The 5,904-nt window shown below is 41.6% G+C and overlaps 1 pseudogene; it reads right to left on the bottom strand.

Annotated features, from left to right (window-relative positions):
* Positions 1-3,588: 3,588 nt before the first annotated feature.
* Positions 3,589-5,668, bottom strand: LOC100739237 (annotated as a pseudogene).
* Between the last annotated feature and the right edge of the window lie 236 nt (positions 5,669-5,904).

Here is a 5,904-nt window from a genome sequence, read left to right as displayed (position 1 = left end):
TATAAAATCATAACCACAAATACTTCTTTTAACATTTTTAGTCAGTGTGTTTTGGATTGAAATATTTTTATAAACACACAAAAAAAACACAGTTCTCCAAATGACACCAATCATCAAAAGCTCTCATTGCAAAAAATGAAATAAATAAGTCATTTTGTGCCCTATCTCTGTCTGTATGTATAAAATGCTACTGACATACAGTGGAGTGGGGGAGAGTGAACTTGTCATGGGAGGTACAGACAACATCAAAAGATAAATTATTCATGACATTTTCAGCGGAGTCAGAAATAAGTCAAACGTGGGAACCATGAAACTCAGGTTCATGAGCTAAAATTTCTAAAATTAGTCACAAATGATTAGTATACCTGAAAACAGAAGTGTCACACTATATGATGGAAATTTGTGGTCTTCAGGGACAAAATCAGCAATAACACGAGAGCATTAGCTTTTAGGATTTTTATGTTGTATTATTTATAAATATATAAAATAGACAGAATATAATTTTGGTTGTTTTTACTTTATTATAGTTGTATTTGCCTTTAACAGTGTAGGCACTTGCAATTAGAAATGTAGAGTCCCCACCTGAAAACCATCCTCTTAGGTGCAGAATTGGGGCAACAGGTCTGAACTCACCTGAATTCCTACAGATGCTCTATATTTATCTTTATTTTAATTTTAATTTTATTGGAGTATGGTTGACTTATAATGTTGTATTAATTTCAGGTTTACAGCAAAATTAATCAGACATGAATATAAATATATCCATTATTTTTTCCCTTTACAGGTTATTGCAACCTATTGAGTATATTTTCCTTGGTTATACAGTAGATCCTCATTAATCATCTGCCTTATACAGTAGTGTGAATATGTTATTCCTACCCTCCCAATTCTTCCCTCCCCCCAGTGATTTTACTTCTGGTGACCATAAGATTGCTTTTGAAATCTGTGAATTTGTTCCTGTTTCATAAATAATTTCTTCTGAACCATTTTTCAGTTAGATTTCACATAGATATGATATATATTATATAATCTGGGATAGTTCATTCAGTATGATAATCTCTAGGTTCAACATGGTCCTTTATATATTTTTTGTGCTTTATAAAAATTATTTATTTTGATGGGAGTTCCTTTCATAGTGCAGTGGTTAATGAACCCGACTAGGATCCATGAGGATGCAGGTTCAATCTCTGGCTTTGCTCAGTGGGTTAAGGATCCAATGTTGCTGTGAGCTGTAGTGTAGGTTGCAGACACATCTCAGATCCTGAATTGCTGTGGATGTAGTGTAGGCCTGTGGCTACAGCTTTGATTCAACCCCTAGCCTGGGAACTTCCATATGCCATGGGTGTGGCCCAAAAAAAAGCCAAAAAAATTCTTTATTTCGAAAAAATTATAAAAACACCCCTCATCTGTGCAAACTTCACCCAGATTCACCAACAATGAACCCTCTGCCTATCTGCCTTCTCTCTGTGAGTGAGCAAAGAGGGAGTGAGGGACAGAGACTGTGCAGCCTAAACCACATGATAAGGTGACTTCCTAAAAATGGAAAGATAAAGTACAGTGTTTTGATTAGCAACAAGCCTTCTCTTTAAAAACACCCTGCACTGACACTCTAAAAATATATAAAATAGACTTTACTGACACATTTTAATACATTAAAAAGTTTCTTATGACCCTATTTTATTTATTTTATTTTTTCCCACTATACAGCATGGGGATCACTTATCTGTATACTTTTTCCCCCATCCTTTGTTCTGTTGCAATATGAGTATCTAGACATAGTTCTCAATGCTACTCAGCAGGATCTCCTTGTAAATCTATTCTAAATTGTATCTGATAACCCCAAGCTCCCAATCCCTCCCAATCCCTCCCTCTCCCATCAGGCAGCCACAAGTCTATTCTCCAAGTCCATGATTTTCTTTTCTGTGGAGATGTTCATTTGTGCTGGATATTAGATTCCATATATCATATGGTATTTGTCTTTCTGACTCATTTCACTCATCATGAGAGTCTCTAGTTCCATCCATGTTGCTGCAAATGGCATTATGTCATTCTTTTTTATGGCTGAGTAGTATTCCATTGTGTATATATACCACATCTTCCGAATCCAATCCTTTGTCGATGGACATTTGGGTTGTTTCCATGTCCTGGCTATTGTGAAGAGTGCTGCAATGAACATGCGGGTGCATGTGTCTCTTTTAAGTAGAGTTTTGTCCGGATATATGCCCAAGAGTGGGATTGCAGGGTTGTGACCCTATTTTAATGATAAATCCCCAAAAGAAGCTTTTTTCAAAATCTGTGTATATTGTTCTCAAACTGCATTAAAAATGTGTCCAAAAATTCATATAAATACCAAGCAATGATTGTCTAAGCATCCTGCAGTATTTTTCCAAGGTGAATTATTATAATAAATTGCAAAACCCTACATATTTAAGCAATTCTGAATTCACAGTAGCTTTAGGTCAAGCTAATTGAAAGCATAGCTACTATCATATGGAAACCCATGATATTTTGTCATAGAAAAGGGGGTTTTACACTTAACAAGGGCATATTTTTGGATCACCTATCATATCATAAATGTAAAACCCAGGCAATGAATTAATTCACAAATATATTCCATGGTGAGGAGAAAGATGATTATTAAAAATTGTTTTAATAATAAAACACAATGTAAAAATGGGACTCTGTCTACAGAAATTTATCTTCTGCAGGAAAGTCAGCATGAAGTTTAGTACACACATGGCTAGTTCATGAGCATCTGTAGAGCACAGAATCTTAGAATTTAGGAGAGAGAAGCACATTCTAAGGGCAGGAAAAACAAGACCTTTGTGAATTTGCAGCAAGTGGTAACTACAGGAGCATTTCTTACTTCATGTAACTGATGCATTTTTGTGTTGGGTGCTCAGGTGGCTCACAAGATGAACACTCACCCCCTGCAGGTGGTTCTGTTCTATGCATGTCTACTATATCTCCCAGAGCCCACCTCAGGGAGCTTCACCTGCTAAGTGGCCAGAATGTATTTGGAGACTTTGAGGTCATTCAGGAAAGTGCATCGAAAGCTGGAATCAACAGGTGTGAGTGACAGACACAAATAGGAAAGAGGCCCTCGAAACCTCAGAGCTACAGGTGAGTTACAATGAACCCCACCCCCACCCCCAAGGCCTGAGTCACATGTTGGCTTCTCCAAACACTAACGCCCAGATACTTGAAATGATCACTGAAAAACCAGGCATGTTTAACAGATGGTTTCTGAACTTTTAACCAAAATATATATAAAAGATAAAACCACATCACTTTTGTTATAACTGCACCCTCTGGAGGCCTATTTGGTCTATAAAAAACATAAGGTACTGGCACACTCCTGCCAGTTTCATCTCTTAAGGAAGGTGGTCTAGTGTCTGCCCTTCCTTTCCTATCTCCCTAACTCTCCCTCTCCTTCTAGAAATTAGTTATTTGAAAATGTCTCAAAACATAAATATAATATAACCTTGGACTTGAATACACTATTTGAAATACAAGAGACTGTGCCATAGCTCCCCCAAGCTGTACACACAACACTCTTAGGCAGGTCCCGCTTCCCTGGGCCCCAGACTACATCCTCAGGGAAGCCCTGCCCTGCAGAGCCCTTGTGCTGATCTTAGCTCTCTCCCACAGCCTGCGGGCCTCCAAAGACACAGTACTCTTACCCCTTGGGTCCTACCCATGCTTCAGCAGGAAGTGGCTAATGAACAGCTTCAGGCCCTCCTGAAACAGGCCCAGCGTGGGCTTGTCAGACACCCTTGCAAAAAATTAAATCAAGGTCTTCAACTTCTGTTTCTGTTAATGAAGTATATAACACTTTTCATTAAAAGTGTACCCTGGGTTTGTCCAAGTCACGGAATTCAACAGGCTTTAAGATGGAAGTGGCAGTCTTCAAAAAATGGGACACCAGATGAACCAAATTAGAGAAATTAGCGGCTGGCAAATTTTCTAAGTCCCAAAATTTGTCCCGTATGCTGAATCAAAACGTCATCTGAAACCTCCTCTCGTGGTCACATAACTTGGCAGCCAGGAAGACATTGCAAGAGCTGTGTGTCTTCTCCTGAAGGCAGCAGTCCATGGGGACATTAACAATTTCTCTCTATTGCTGATCCTTAAGTCCAAGCTTCAGAAGCTTCTCAAACATGTCCAAAAAAATCTTCACTAGTCATTACTGTACAAAATATGTTTCTCCTGATGTAGGAGTTCAATCTCTGCTTTCAGGCAATATATAGTAATTTCACACTGACCATTCCCATGATCTGTTTCTGTGGGTTCTTCTGCTGACCCCCACTGATCACTGGGGTACTACTCCATGCAGACCCCTCAATTAATGAGTGCCCAGTCTGCTGAGCATTCAGGACACTGTCCCAGGATACTCAGAGCTGGGTTTCCGTCCCCAAGCTAGCACCATGCACCAGTCCTCTGCAGCTTCAGCAGCTTCTCCAAGGGCTTGGGGTCTAGTCCAGGATCTTCCACATGTCACTGTTCTTCAGAGCCAGCAGTGACTCCGGCATGAACTAAATCCTAGTCTGGTCCCATAACTTGCTCCCCACCTCGCTTTGGCCTGGGTCTCACTGATCAATTCCTTAAGCAACAAAGCATCATCTCTTCTCAGTGAAAAACCAATATTTTTCAGCATTAACAGGATCAATTCAATATCTTTTTCTGTGGAAGTTCCAAAAAGTTTCCTCAAAATGTTAAATATATGGAGATCCTGCACCATGTGGAACTTTTATTAGGGCATGATGATGGTGACTAGGTTGTCACACTCCTTCCCATCAGGTCTGCTTCTATACATGACATCAAACCTCCTCACCATGGCTCCAAAAAGTAGGTGCTGACCTTGATCCTGACCGTGCAGTGCAGGATACTGACCAGAAGCATATGCTTCATCACCAGCCTGCTGGGCATGGCCTCCGCCAGGGCACAGGTGATCAGGAGGATGCCTGTCACAGTGTCTCTAAGGTTCTTCCTGCTGTGCACCATGTACAGCTCCTCCAGCTAGCTGCTTATGTAGGCCATGTTTGGTTCACTCCACCTGTTAATCAGATCTTTGAACTGTTTATTTAGCCTTTCCAGTTCTTCCTTTTTCTGAGCATCCAATCTCTCCTCTGCTTGCCTCACATGAGGCAGGATGTACATTCCTCCATTTTCACAAAGACTCTGGTCAGTTGTGTCAACATCATTTGAGGAATTTTCACTCCTCTCTTTAGCAAAAGGGACTTTTTCCTCCCTTTCTCCTTGGATCTCCCTTCAGATCTTTCTTCATCATCTTCCTCCCCCTGAATGTCCTCCTCCATGTCCTTGTCCTCCTACCCCACCTTGTCCTTGCCCTGCACTCCCAATTCCCACTTGCTCTCTTCCACATTCTCCTCTTCTGGTCATCCTATGGGTCACTTTCTAAGTCACTTTTGGGGCCTTATGGCCTGCATCATCTTCCTCTTCCTCTTCACTGCCCTCATATAAGCCACTGTTTTTCCCAGACACCCAAAAAGCAGTTGAGCCCATCTCACACAAAACTGAGTGGCATGGAGCTCCCATCACCCTTCCTTCTGCACTGGTTCAAGCCCAGGCATTGCTCTAGCTTTAGGATTTCCTGATCTTCGTCCTCATTGGCCACCAGAAGGGCCTTTTTCTGTGAAGCAGCCATGGCTGTGGGGGCAATGGTCCTGGTGGGGGGTTATGGTCCTGGGTGGGGGTAAGGGGGTAACTGCCCAGAGCTCGTAGACCTGGGCCTGACCAGGCAGCCTGGGAAGGGGAAGGTCACAGCTCCTCTAAAGCCCCCTGGGCTGGCCATCTTCCCTTTACCTTCCCCTGCCCATGGCCTGCTTGTTTCCCTGGCTCCACCTCCCTAGACTGGGCCCTTCAGTCCTCTGGAGCTGACAT

The sequence above is a fragment of the Sus scrofa genome, unplaced genomic scaffold (assembly GCF_000003025.6).
Source record: "Sus scrofa isolate TJ Tabasco breed Duroc unplaced genomic scaffold, Sscrofa11.1 Contig702, whole genome shotgun sequence".
Classification (NCBI taxonomy): domain Eukaryota; kingdom Metazoa; phylum Chordata; class Mammalia; order Artiodactyla; family Suidae; genus Sus; species Sus scrofa.
The sequence above is the reverse complement of the archived record's forward strand: the minus strand, read 5'-3'. Positions and strand labels throughout refer to the sequence as shown.